General features: G+C 41.6%; 1 long non-coding RNA gene across 1 annotated transcript in view; it reads left to right on the forward strand.

Moving 5' to 3' along the window:
• The window catches only part of LOC107837725 (uncharacterized), a 56,121-nt gene that overhangs the window by 17,676 nt on the left and 23,472 nt on the right, over positions 1 to 14,973 (forward strand). The window lies entirely within an intron of this gene.

Consider the following 14,973-nt stretch of genomic DNA (forward strand, 5'->3'; position numbering starts at 1 on the left):
TCGCTGTTTTTGGTCCCGGAGCCAGTCCATGTGTTTGGGTCCATCTTTAGAGCGAACCCCACAGACCTGGTCGTGTTTATTCCAGCAGCAGGAAGTGCATCTGCTCTGCAGCTCTGAGGGCAGCTGTGTGAGGTTGCACATTTACACACTTGGCAGTGGCAACAAAGCGGCTATTGCTCTGGCAACCTCCACTAGTCATTAAGCATAATTTGTCTGGTATCCCACTGCTGAAAATGCACAAAGGAGGGCGAGTAAAGCCAGCATGAGTTCGTCTTCTGAGCTGTCATGTTGAAGGTGAAGCCGGGGGGGAGCAGACAGCGACACAGCGGCTGGCTCGGCTCCCACAGGACTGCATGGGAACAGCAGCAACCCGAGCGGGCGGGACGCCTCCTCACCCCCGTTCTCCTCCTCCCAACAATCAGCCCCCCGTTCGGCCGGCCGGCCTCCAGACTCTCCACTACTGGATTTACGCTCCTTTCTTCTTTCCTGGTCTCTCTCTGCTGCATCCTGCGGTTTCTAGGAACTGTATTCCTTTTCTTATCTGCTGCATCACTAAAGGTGAACCACAAAATCTAAGCACTGTAGAGATGTTGTCAGGAATTTCAGAAACATTTCACATATAAACTACAACTCTGCTTTTTGACAAATATTTCTGTTCACTGGAAAATTATAATATGCTCCTGCTGCGTTTCCTAAATCCCTAGTAATAAAGTTTTAAAGGGGGCATAATTTGTAAAATTCACATTTTTGCACATTTTGTACTTCCCTTTTGGTTTTCTACTGCTTCTAAAAGCAGTCCCAGTGCTTAATAAAACCAGCCGGCCGTTGTTTTGGCATTAAGTTTATTTATGTTTTTTGGGTGAAAAATGAGCCGTTACAAAAGCCTCCGGAATGTGATTTAATAAATCAGCAGGCACTACCCGTCACATAGCAACCCCGGCTGTTACCTAGCAACCCTAGCAGACTTCCGCCTGTTGCCTGGCAACCCAAGCAGAACTCCAGCATGTTTGTTCAGCTTGTATTCGCTGTACAATGGCTGCTGGCAAAGACAAGAGTTTTGTTGTTGACTTACCATACAGAAACCACTTGCTGCATTCTTGTTGGTTGTGCAGGAGGCTCCATGTCTGCTTTTCAAAGATGTACAATTGTATTAATGCACATCTGTTTGCATCCATTTTCACGTGCGACTGTAAACGATGAGTTGGGGGTGTGGCCAGCAGCAGCTCATTTGGATTTAAAGTAACGGAGACCCTCAAAATGATCAGACAAATCTAAAAATGATTTTGTGCAAAAAAATGTAATGAGCATGTTTTGTGTAGGCCATAGACCTATCCTAACCTATTCAAAGAGTCATAATAGCTCACCTTTAAAAAGGGGCCATTATGTAAAGTTCAGGACTTTATAGCTTTTGTAAAAATTACAAAAACATGCATGTTTTTCTGATTCTTGGACCAATTTCAGCCAAGAAAATGTCCCTTTTCAGGGAAACATTGTAAAAATCCAGCTGAGTTTTAGTTTTAACCAGAACTGCATTTAAGCCACTTGGATTTGTTTTGATTTTATGACTGCAGAACTGTTAAAAATGTGCAGTGAGTGCTTATGCTTGTGTTTCTAAGACGACTTCAACTTTACTGACAGTAATTCTGTGTTAGTGTATGTTTTGGACTGTGCAATAACAGCTTATAGGGAAAGTGCAGAAAAACCTCCTGCCACCTCTTTGAGCACCAGGGTTTGGTGCAAAAACAACAGAACAACTCTTTAATATTGGAGCACACAAACCGGGCCAGCTTGGTGTCGTGTTTTATGACGAGAGGTGAAAAGAGAGAACAGTAGTTGAATTAAAAACTGTCTGTCTCCATGTCTGCAAGAGGCATAAACACCGGTGTGACTTTATTGAACCTCCACAGGAGGCTGGCTGAGGTGAGACCTGCAGGGTGTGAGGAGCTTATAGAGGCACTAAAGTGATTATGAGCTCCTTCTCATCAGCCCACAGATGTGCCGGAGTGAGCTTCACTTGGCTTGTTGGTCTCTGTCTGCTCCGCTTTATCGCTTCAGTCAGGGAGCTTTAAGAGGCTTCATCCATCCAGGTTTAGACCAAACTGTGGTCCCTGGGCGCCACCTAGTGAGCCGCAAGGTACTGCATACCGTGACGTGATAAAGTTAGCTTATTACGTCACATCTTTTATTAATTTACTAAACATAATAAAAGATAAATGGCTTAAAACTGGGTCACTCAAAATGAAATCTGAAGATACAGATGGAAAGTTTCTCAGGGTGAGTTGCAGAGCCGGCATGCAGATCCAGGTCTGCGGCTGTGCTGAGTGCGATACGTGATGAGGGGTTGAGCAGCGCTGTGCCCCACGCTGATGAACTGCATCTTAACCCCTAAAATAAAAGTGTTTACGTTGCGTTGCTCAAGTGCGGCTCGGGGCCATTTGTGGCCCTGTGGACAACTTTGGGCGGCTCACAGGATCCGTGCTGTACGCGCAAGTATGTGGGAGACTTTACAGTCCAGAAAGCCTCTCTACTGACTGCACCCACCACAAGAACTGTGCTAAGCTGGTGCTCCTGAACAGGATTTTATAAAAAATACATTTTACCAACAATCCCTACAGCTCCTGAGATGATAATTCAGTTTTTGTTACAGCAGGGTTGAAACTGATGGTGGAGTGTAGAAACCTCCCATTTGTAAAGGGAAATTCCTTCGTTTTGGTGCAGAAAACATTTGTGGCGAGTATTAAGAGTGTTGTAGCCTCACAGTCATGGAGCTCATGGGTGAAGGATCTGATCTGTGGTTTGCTTTTAGTCAGAAGCTGGAATTAAATGACTGAAGAGATGCAGAGCAGCAGCGGAGCTGAATTTAAGGTCTGAGGTTGAGTCTGAAGTCCGGCGGTCGGTGAAAGTGAAGACTTGTCTGCCAGCCCGCTCTTTGCCCCCCTGCTTGTTGGACTCATTGAAGCCACACCGACTCTCGCTCAGCTGGCCGCCTCATCCCGCGCCGCCGCTGTGAGAGCCTGAGGAGGGAGCTGGGAAGCTCCTGGGTGGCAGGGCAACGCATGGGGGCCTCCCTGGCTGGCGCCTGTAATTTTACCTTCCCATTCATCAGCCACAGATATTAATAATAACAGCACATCTGGATTCACTTTACTGTCTCGTGTTAACCCTTTCCACAGCAGGACTGAGGGCTGCTGCAGCTACCAACGAGGACTGGCCCTGCCCTCCCTCTTCTTCTGGTGCAGGTCTCATTCCTCTCGCTGTCAGTCTTCATTTCGGCCCGAGCCGCTGCGGCTCCTTTCCTTCCTCGGCTTCCAACCATTCAGCTTTTCTGTTTGTTGACCAGTCAGAAAAGCTGACACTTTGTGGTCTGACAGTTGTGTGTAAACCAAAGTTGGAACATGCAATGTTTGCCGTTTTTTTACCTGGTGAATATAAATGTGTTTGTAGGACAGTTTGAATTTCACCAAACATTAGTTTATTCCCTTAAAGATGGCCTATTAAACTTCCTTGAACACGTTAGGTCTGTTGGCTGTGCAAAACATGCTCTCTTCATTTTTTGCACAAAACCATTCTTAGACAATGAGATTTTAATCTCAGTTTTGCAGTTTTGGCGTTCATTTTGTCACTATCCAAAAACACTGCTGCTGGCCACGCCTCCCATTCAACGTTTACACTCCCACTTGAAAATGGCTTCAAACAGATGCACAACTATACAACCAGCAGAAGTTGAGCCTCCTGCACAAACAGCAAGAATGCAGGACGTATTTTCTGGGTGTCCAATGGGATGTCCGGCGGATACAATGGGGCTGGCGGTCTGCTTGAGTTGGTTGGTGCTGTTTTTGGGTTGCTAGGTAACGTTTTGGGGTTGCTAGGTAACAGCACAGTGTGACTGAACAATCAGTTGGTTTTGGAAATTGCTCATTTTCCAGAAACCAAAAATCATCTGGATGTTTTTTAAGCACTTGGATTGTTTTTAGAAGCAGAAGAAACCCAAATGAAAGTACGAAAACATCCGAAAAGTGAATTTTCATTATAGATCCCCTTTAAACCAACACTTAGAGGTTTAAATATTTTTTACACCACAATGCCTAAACTCAGCCGGACCCGCCTTTCTCTTCATACCTGTTGCAGTCTTTGAGTTACCAGTGGCTCAAAGGACATAAAAGTCAAGAGTGTTTCTATAATTACATCTGAGTTTAATGATAATAAACACAAAAACAAATTAGAAGAAAGGAGCCCAGCCAAAAAAAAAACAAGTCTTTCCAGCAAATAATGGGCCTAACTGAGTGACTGATATTTGTAGTAATAGGTTAGTCCGTCCCATGTGGCCTGATGCTGCCTGCTCAGCCAACCAATAAACAGCCATTAATACTTTTAAAACCTTTACTTGCTATAGTTACAGCTATTGTTTTGGGTAGTTTGCACATCTAGACCAAATTAAAGGCAGTAAAATGTATTTGGCTCCATTTATCTTGCCAGCAACTGGGATCATGTTAGCTTTGTCTTTAACAAACTTCTTACAAAACTCATTTTGGTTTTCTTTCAACAATGGATGTCGTTTTACATCACCAATAATTGTTCTGTGGACAGATTCCTCCACTTGAGCTGTGGATTTCTGCAGCTCCTCCAGAGTCGCCAAGATGCTCCTTTTAAGTATTTTAATATATTTCTCCTGTGGTTAACTCCACTAGCCTGTTGCTCAGCATAAAACAGAATTTGTTGGAATAGAAATGTTTGTTCATATCACAATAACATAAAATATTAATTATCAGTCGAATGCTTATGAAAGTCCTGAATAAAGAGAAATCCTACAGCCACTAAAATTTGACGCCACACCATTTTTGTTTACATTTTGTGAAGAATTAAGTTGTGTTCATCTCTTCTTCAGAGGTTTTCGTGCCTCATGGTTGCTGTAGTTCTTGGAGCTTATTGAAGGAAACGACACGGAAACCTTCTTGTGATGGTGTGATGTGATGGACCCAATAGCAGCAGGCTTCGGACACTGAGGTGGAGTTTTAATAATAAAAGGAAGAACAAAAATGGGGATCAGAGGGAGTAAATGAGAGAATCTGGTGAGGAGTGACTGAGAATGAGAGGCTTAAATACTGGGGAGGTTGAATGCTGAACAAAAGACCTGAGCTGATGAGCTAAGGGAGTGGAGGGAGCAGGAGGCAGACTGAGGAGAGAGAAAGTGGCAACAGAAACACCAAGAACTGACCTGAAGGAAAACAGAAACGGATCTAACCAAAATAAAAACACAAAATAATAATGAAACTAGAATCAAATCAAACTACCAAAACGACTCAACAATCTGGGAACTCAAAACTTCTTTATATGAGTGCAACTTCCTCCTCTGCGAAAATGGAGTAGTTTCAGATTTTAGCAGATTTTTGCCATTTCTCCTGCTAGTACTAGACTCTCGCATTTGTTTTGGTTGTATTTACCCAGAATGCCCTGCGCTGTCATCCGCTTGCTGCTTTCTGAACGGTTCCTGGTCTGATTGGTGTTCACATATGCATTTGAACCGCACCAGAGTTCACTTCAACTGAAATGAGACCGAGGTTTTTAGGTGGATCAGAGTTCAATCGCACATTCAGATCTCCCCAAACGAACCAGACTTTGTAGACAAACGGACTGGAGTTGGATTAAAGCAGTGTGAATGCACTGCTCCTCATTATCCCACTTTATCCAGTAACATAATGTGGGTTTGTGTGTAACAAACACAGTAGGAGTTCTCATGAATTTCTCTGAAAGTCTAACCCAGCTTGGCCAGGAGAGAAAGTCTTTGCCTTAGATTGGGATTAAGTCTGAAGGGTTTCCCTTCGATTATTAGCATCAAAGCTTCCTGCAGGATCTGGGGAAAGCAGTTTGGTGCATTATTAGAAATGCAAACTTGGTTGCACGCCACCGCTCCTGTAACACACCGTGTACCCGAACCATCCCACCATGGAGGCGTGCGGGACGGGGGGAGTAAATCACCCCACCGAGCTGTCTATAGGTGGAGCCAGGGTCCTGCCGCTGGCCGCCAGGCTTGGCCCCCCGCCCGTCGCCTGAGCCTCCCGCTGGTGGCAACAGGTGACAGAGGTCTGCTGTGTGCAGAGCTCAGAGCCCCCTCAACCCATAGAAACACTTGCTTCATTGCTGCCCCCCTCCCGTTAGCTGCAGGGAGACAGACAGGAGCAGAGTGAGGCTTTACTGCTGTTTATGTGCCACTAAATACGAGGCAAAAAGCTCAGTGTGCATCACTCATCTGCTCATGAGTCAACGCTCATGATGTCACACTCTGCCATGCCAGCCTCACACACAACTATACTGTAGTACCAGAATGTTTTATAAAAGAGCTTATTTATTAAAAATGGGGAAAGTCGGCTCTTTTTTCCGTGCAGTTACCTCCCAGAGAGCCGCGACTGTTAAAGCGTCGTGCCACAAACAACCTGCTAAAAACACTTATGTCTCCCATGCAGAAATAAACACGGGCCAATTAGCGTTCTTATTTTTGGAGCTGCAGGAGCTGCCAGAGCCGCTGAAAATCTACCAAGCAGACGCGGGCTGACGCGGGGCGCTGCGGGGCCGGGACCCCGGACACGCAGGAGCCGCTGCAGCTATCAAAGAGCCCCGTCAGACTGGACGAGGGTCTGTCCCCCCTGAAATGAATCCTTGTGTCGGGGAACAATAGGGCCACTATTATCCGGCGCAGAGAGGGATGAATTCACATGGGGACAGGTCATCTTGATTTATGAAGTGTGAATTAGGAGCTGAGAGTTGGAGACCAAGGTGGGGTTTGGTGGGGAGGCGGAGGTTGCGCCGCACAAACAGCCGTCTGTGTTTTTTAGAGGCTGGAGACACGGCGGCAACCTCCCGTCATTCCCCCCGTGAACCGCCGCCGCCACCAACTGCAGCAGCGGCGGCTGCAGCAGCGCTACGGCAGGCCAGTTTCACATAAAATCCGCTTCACTCTGACTTTACAGATTCCTGAAACTGGTTAATAACGGAGTGTCAGGGCCACGCTGAGAGAGTTATAAAAAGAAACAATAAAATTACAAAAGTAAAGTCATATTACTTTATTCTTGTAATACTATGACTTTAGTCTTGTATTAATTTGACTTTTATTATTTGGCTTCCTGAAATATTTTAACTTTTTCATATATTACTACTTTACTCTCAAAATTTTAAGAGTTTATTCCCAAAATTCAATGTTTTTTTCTCATTTTGACTTTTCACACTTCTAATATTCCTGTATTATTTCAGCCTTATTCTTGTATGACTTTATTCTCGTAATTCTCTGAATTTATTCTAACATTATTTTGACTTTTTTCTCAAAATATGACTTCATTCAGTCAGATGAAACTGATCGTGTGTACAGTCGGCCTGCCGTAGCGCACCGCCGCTTCCTGCCCTGTTCCCTCCGGTTCACAGCAGAGAAGCAGCCAGATCTCTGCCTGGAGATCAACGCGCTAAACTCCTGCTGGTCGTCAGGCTTCATTTGAATCCCAGGGCAGGTTGATGGAGTGCTGCTCCATCCATCAGGAGCTGCACTGTTTGCTCAGATCCCAGTAATGTAAAGGCTCATCTAAAGCTGCTGGCCCTCATTCTCCTCTAAGCCAACAAGCAGTGTGTGCCAATGTAAACCTGCTGACCAGACGGTCGGTTGCCCCAAAGCCACAACTCACCACTACTCCGGTGCATACAGTGTGCAGTATTAATACCCTTTACACGTTTAATCATTTTGTTGCTTAGCAGCACATTTTATTGCATTTTATTGGTATTTTATGTGACAAACACAAAGGTGCATAAATAAGGAAAAGGTTTTTGTAATAACCAGATGCATTCTGCTTTACATCTCCGATTGGATGAAAAACATCTGTAAACATCAATTTTCAGTTCTGATTTGGACTTTGACTAGACTTTCCTATCCTGTTGCTCTAAACTGGCAGCGCCCAAGTTCAGTCCTGCAACTTTTAGATGCATCCCTGCTGTAGCACTCATCACTTTTGGGGCAGATGTAACTGAAGATTCGAAGCTGTTTGCTTCAAACTAAATTTTACAGTTTTAGATTGAAGAAAGCGAGAAAATATTTATCCAGAAGATTCAGCAGGTATGCATGTGCATGACAGTTTGCTGCTTTTTGTTGACCACTGAAATTAGGGATGCAAACATTTAGTCAACTTACGATTATCCTATCTAACTAATAACGTCTGTTTATGAAAACATGAAAACATAAATAAGTCTTGTAGTCAACAGGTGGGAAGACCAACAACAAACATTACATTTTGTCAAGTGTCATCGTTAAAATCTCAAAAGCTTAGACCGATTTTTTCAGTGTTGTAGTTTGGCTGCCATCCAGAAGAGGGCGCTGCTGGTCGTCTTTAAGCGTAGCCAGTTGGCACTGAAATAATTATGGTGGAGTCATCCCAGAGCAGGAGAGAAAAACAGTCTAAACAAAGTTTGATTTGGGATGCAAAATGCATTTTATGCGGATGGACTGAATAATGACTTGCAGCTGCTGCTGTGGTTCTGGTTTTTCTGCAGGAAGTCCAGTCACTGCTGGGGCGTCTTCTGAACAGTCGATAACAATGTTTCCGTTCAATTATTGCAAATTTTGAGCAAACTTTTAATATTTAGCAAAAATAAAAAATAAAAAAGATGTGAATGAGGCCTGTTTCAATTCACTGAAAAACCCCTAAGTGTTTAAATGTTCGCTACATCAGAAGTTATTTAGCAGCTTTAGAGCCAGATAAAGTTTCAGAAAAATTCCAAAAACCAGTGAGCCTGAAAGTTTTTTCCTGGAAATAATTTTGAATTTTTTGCTGTTTCTATTGAACTTTTCTAATGTGACACAAAGACGGCGCTGTTTCCACACCAGCAGCCCTGATAACAATAAATACATTTATATAAAATGCATGTCAGAACCGGGTCCATTAGGCGCTTAATGCCTGCCTTTGTTGCCCTTTAACCTTGGCGTTCCCCATGGCTATGTTCTCATAGCCCCACATTTCCACGTGTTTGGTTTTCATTGCATGTTGCACAGAAACATTTTATCCAACATGATTTTATTTACATCAACTCAGCTTTTCAAATGAGGAAAGTTTACAAAAGTTGCATTAATATGTAAGGATTTCATTTCTGTTTTAGTGCTGACACAATCGAAGCCTCTCCTCCAACTGGAGACTCACAGAGCTGAGGAACTCTGTTGTTTTTCTGTTTAGTTTATGATTCTGATTAAGTTTGTACCCTTTTTTTTCCTGTCAGCCGGCTTTATAAACCCAGGCGTCTGGTTAATCACTGAGCACTTTGTTCTGCATTTTGCTTTTTAACGACCATGTTTGGATGCCCGCTTTTCTGTCTGTGAAAGTTTTATGGAGGAATGGAAGGAAAACTGACTTGCATCAGGTTTTGGGTTGTTTATCAACTCTGCAAATAATTGCACTGAATTTGCTCATTAAAACTGCTTGTTTAAAGCTGCAGGTTTGTGTTTTCATAACAGATTTATGAAAACAAGACACTTTTCTCATTTCTCACAGCTTATTCTAATAATTGTTACCTGTATGTTTTGAAAGAAACTGAAGAATAAGTTGGAAAAAGGTCAAAGTCTAGAGAACTCAAATTAAAGAAATAAATGGTAATTAATTATTTGACTTTAGAAATCCTTATTTATCCGTTTGCCACCAGTGTTTTTGCGCCCTTTTCACCTCAAAAGTTGTTCTGCGAAGGAAATGAGGGGAATTTGCTTAATTTATCAGATTGATTTGTATTTGGAGCGCCTGTCTGACCCTTTGAGCAGAAAACCAGAAACTTTAATGCTTTCTCACTTTGTACAGGAGCAGCTTTAGCCTCAGACTTTCATGGTCATAAACAGGAGCCACAGATTTCTGGGTCTTCATGCCCCTTTGTAAAACTATTTAATTTAACTGCTGTAATCTGTGTACAGTCTGCTGGATTCAGGTCGTTTATTCTTTGATTTCTTTTACAACATATTTCACACAGTCACATTTCATGAACTCATTAAACCCAGACGGAGCCAAAAATGGAAAAGTTGTGTGTGTTGGTGGATGGAGGGGCCATCCCATAATTCAACAGCTGATACAACAGCTTTTAAGTACCAATACATTAAATCAATCAACATTCAAAATGTGGGAAGGACAAAAAATAGACATAAAACAACTACAGTGTCATTAAAACACTAAAACAGAAGTAAAAGCAAAATGTTTAAAAATTTTAAGAAGCGTGTGTCTGATTATGTGACCAGACAGCTTTCCGTAGTTTACTGAAAGCTCTGTCTCCTCAGTTGATGAACCAGTTTGGACCAAACTTCAGTTTGATGGACCCACATTCAACAAATACTTTATGTGGAGAAGCTACAAAGCAAGCCCACATCATGACTCCTCCACCACCATGCTTTGGCTTGTTATGGAAACAAATAATCGGTTCAAAGGTCATTTCTCCAGACGTTTTCTGATTTAGGAAGTTATAAACTAGCAAACTGGAGTTGATATTGTATTTAACCCTATATAATTCTGAGAACTTGTTCTTTGTGATCATGTATTAGTTTTTAGGGCTGAAGTGATTAATTAGGTTAATTATGATGAATTGATTGTTGAAACTATCAAATAATTTATTAATTGATTAGCTGGAGTACATAGATGCCAGAAAAGCCATTTAGTGAAAAAACTACACATTCAATTCAATAATTACTTTTCTCTTCTTACCTGCACAAGTTACACCTTTATAAGTCGTTATATATTCATAGTCACACTTGCAGTTTGTCAGTATTTTATTTTTGTGTCTGGTTGCTAAATTCACTGCCGTGTCTTTGTGACAGTAAATTAAGTCTAATTAAGGCAAAACTGTACAATTTTTTTTCAGTTACGATAAAAAACCTTTTTTTATGTTCTACTCAAAATTAAAGTGCCAGTTTTAGCTTCACCTGGTCAAATTTCGCTACATTAAGGGAAAGTGTTTGCAGTTTGATCAATAAAATGTTTTTCTTATTAGAAAAAAAATGTTTGTTTGCTTTCATATATAAAATAGGTTTCAATGGTTAATAAAAAGTCTGCAGAATGGGACAATAATTGATGACTAAGCTAATCGTTAGCGGCAGCCTCTTTAGTTATTGAGAAAAATAGACGATTTGGTTTCTATAGCACTTGATTGTTGCTGCTTTTAGACGCATCTCCCGGGTTTTTTGTTGAATCTGCTGAAATCCCAGCAGATTCAGGCCAACATCAGACAGTTTAGAAATGGATTTATTTTCTCACACTGAGAAACAGCAGCTGGGTTTTTAGAAAGAGGTGCAGTGGTGTCTGATGCAGTCCTAGTGATCCTCCAAACTAAACAGGATTGAAAATCTGAGGACATTTAATCCCTCAGAGGAGATCCAAGACGAGGATGTTCCCTCCAGGAATTTATTCTGGAATATCTGGGATTAAAAAGTCTGATCCAATCTGTGCAGAAATATATGTGCAACTGGAGCTGTCAGTACTTTTCTATTTTCTTAATTCTAGAAACTTTTGAAAGATATTGAACATTTTTACCTAATATAACAGTTTTTCATGTGAATTCAGGTTCTGTCTAGCGCTCAGCATAAATAAAAAGATGAATTGCATATTTCCTTAGTTTAGGTAAACATATTCTGGCTGTACATGTTGGTACTTTGCGTTGATAAATAGGACAGGAGGAGTGTGACACGCAAGAAAACGATCCATCATCTGACTCATGGTCAGCAGTCAGCAGCAGCCATTAATTTTAATTAAGCTCCCAGCAGGAGTGATTATTGGGATTGTGTGCTTTTGGATTGCAGACGAATGGAAAAGAGTGTGAAACAAACTAGCAATTTGCACACCTCCCAAGTGCCAGAGTAAACAGAGAGGCACCCACTTCGTGTCTGTGTATTCAGCTTGGCTGAGCGGTGTGAAACGGCGCGCTACGACTGCGAGATAAAGCTGCAGAAGGGACGGATCCGACCGCTCTCTGCAGAAAATCCCTCCTCAGATGCTAAGCATGCAGGTTTGAAAGCTACCTGAGCGGCCGGCTGCTCTCTGTTGTCAAGATGGCTGCCAAGACCCAAGTCTGTTTTTTCTCAGTAAATGAGAAACCAGCAGTGGGGGTCACCGTGACCTGCGCCAGCCTCAAACATGGAGATTAATTCTGAATCCTAAACTCTTCAGGAACCAGACCTGCATTTAACAAAGAGCTCATTACATCGGGCAATTTATTAGCCCAAAGAACCATGTTTGCTTAACTTAAGAGTGGAAAAAAGCCCTCAATTAAGCAGGCGTCTGTCTCAAGTGGGCTGGCGCTTTAAGGAGGAATGATCCTCTATCTGAGTGTTCCTGTGGTTAAACAGTAGGAAGGGATTAAAAGAAACCAAAACAACTCGGCGTTAAATGAGCCTGGCGCTCCCGATGGCTCCTAACGAGAACCATGTTGGGAGTTCTCCCAGGCAGACGCGTCACAAATGAAGCGCTCCGCCGTGTGAAACGTCACTTAGCTTTACTTTGGATCTCAATCAAGTGTTGGAATATATACTTTGTTCTCTTAACGATTTTTGCTTTTATTTCTTCCTCTTAAAATTTTTAGATCCTCAAGCAAATTTTAGTTACAAACAAGAACTTGAATAAATACAGAAATATATATAGACATATTTTAAATGATGTCCTTCAGTAAACGATGCCAGAACTGACAGGTCATATCAAAAGACGAGTTTATTAATAAAACCCATTAACAAACTGTTAATATATGAGTAGAAATGTGTCTCTATAGGGCTGCACAGTGGTGCAGTAGGTAGTACTGTTTCCTTGCAGCAAGAAGGTTCTGGGTTCGATTCCCGGCCCGGGGTCTTTCTGCAGGTTCTCCCTGTGCATGGTGGGTTCTCTCCAGGTACTCCAGCTTCCTCCCACAGTCCAAAAGCACGACTGTCAGGTTAATTGGTTTCTCTAACTTGTCCACAAACTGTCCACTCTCTTCCTGTCGGCCATGTTTGTTCACGGTGAGATTTTCTGAGTGTTGGTGGGTGAAATCAGTTTTTGTGTGTAGCGTGTTTCTTCTGCCATGTAGCTCAAAAAACCTATTATACCCCAGATTTTTTCTATCGTCATATTTGCAGTCTGTCAGGTTTTGAAAATTGAACATTTTAAAATATAAAGTGTGAATCTTGCATACAGGCTTCACTTCCTCCGATAAGACCAGAACAACTGCTGACCCAAAAAAACATAAAGTTCAGTTTACAAATAAAATCTGACGACGCCAAAGACATGAGCAGAAATACTCCGGGGACGGATGAGACAAACGTACTTTTTGGGAAGGCTGGACTGAAAAGTAACAAAACATTTCAGAGAAAGAAAATTATAATATTATACCTGCAGAAAAACATGACAGTGGTCTGGGGCTGGACGACGTGCATTAAAGGGGCGGGATTTAATTTCCAGGAATATTGTGGCATTTTAAAGCACAATCAACATGTTACCTCCAGTTGTTATAAAAATGTTGTCAAACATAACTAAAAAGAAATTCGACTTCAAAATTTGACACTTTGAAATTGGGCCTCTGTCTCTTTAAGAAGCTCTTACTCTTACAGACACTCCGAATTTGGCACATTTTACTTTATTTTTTAAAAAATGTTTATTCTATAAATGTTTGTCCTCCCAATACAGCAAATTGTAGTAAGAAGAAAAGAACAAGTAATGGACTCAAAAACTGTTTAAAATATGTTGTTTCAGATTTTCCACAGTGTTATTGGTAAATAAAAATATATTTATATATCAACAAAAGACAGCCAATAATTATGTCCAGCCAAATTGGCAAAGACAGGACTCAAATGAAGTCTTGAAGGTTTTAATTTTTCCATTTTTTAGACATTTTTAAAACTTTTTTCCCGTTGAAGGAGTGTGGAAGGCAGATCCGGATTCTCTGAACTTTTTTTCCACAACCCACTAAAATCAAAATATTTGGATTGAGAAGCAAATTAAGTTTTAACACAGTTCAAGTATCACATCTTTGAATGGATCAAAAAAAGATGAGGTTGAGATGGTTGGCCTAGTCAAAGTCTGGACATATTTGACCAAGACCAGCCGTGTTTCCTTTAAACTCTCCATATGGCTGAGTTAAAGCACTTTTTGCGAAACTTTTAATTGAAGGAACGTTTATTGGGTTTAATTTGAAACATTAAAAGATGAAATATCTTTGCACAGCACTTTTAAAATCTGTGAAACGTGTAATTGAGAATGAGACTTAGCGCTGGACTCTGAGGCTGTTTGTGTCGGCTGTTTACCCGCCGCGTCCCGGTGTGAATGCTCCGGATTGAGCCTATCTGTCAGCCGCTTTCAGGACCGATGGTTTATGATACGAGCCGCTCAGATGAAAAATATAAGGCTGACATTTTCCAGACTTTTCACCATCATCTGACCGTAAACTAAATGAGTCGTGTGCTCAGATGCTCGTGTGAATTAGCTCATTGAAAATGAAACAGAGATGCATTTATCTAGAGTGCATGGTTTATGGCTGATGTAGCAGCTGGCTAAGTTCTTCCATTAAATTATTTTTCAAGGAATGATTCTCAGACTGCGACTCGGCTTGGACAGGTTCACAAATTGTGATACTTTCCGCTGCTACTGCTGCTTGTTTGAGCAGCTTCATTGAAAAGTGGCTCCTGCTGCCAGAAATGTTGTCCCACTTGAGCTGGACACAAACAGTAAATACGCTGCGAAAACCGGAGCTGGCAGAACCACTTCACCTGGAAACGGCTTTTCTCTCTCACGACTTGAAGTGGCACTAAACATGTCCTTGTTTTATTTTTTTCTAGAAAATTTCTGATTTATTTTTTTTTTTTTTAGAAAACTTTGTTAGAAAACAAAATGCTTAGAAATATTGCTAGAAAATACTAAATTTTTTAATTTATCTGAGATTTTCTAGAAAAAAAACTTGGAAATTTTCTGTTTCAAAAATCAAATATTGAAATAATTAGTCTCAGACATTTTCTAG

This window comes from Poecilia formosa, unplaced genomic scaffold (assembly GCF_000485575.1).
Source record: "Poecilia formosa unplaced genomic scaffold, Poecilia_formosa-5.1.2 Scaffold170, whole genome shotgun sequence".
NCBI lineage: Eukaryota > Metazoa > Chordata > Actinopteri > Cyprinodontiformes > Poeciliidae > Poecilia > Poecilia formosa.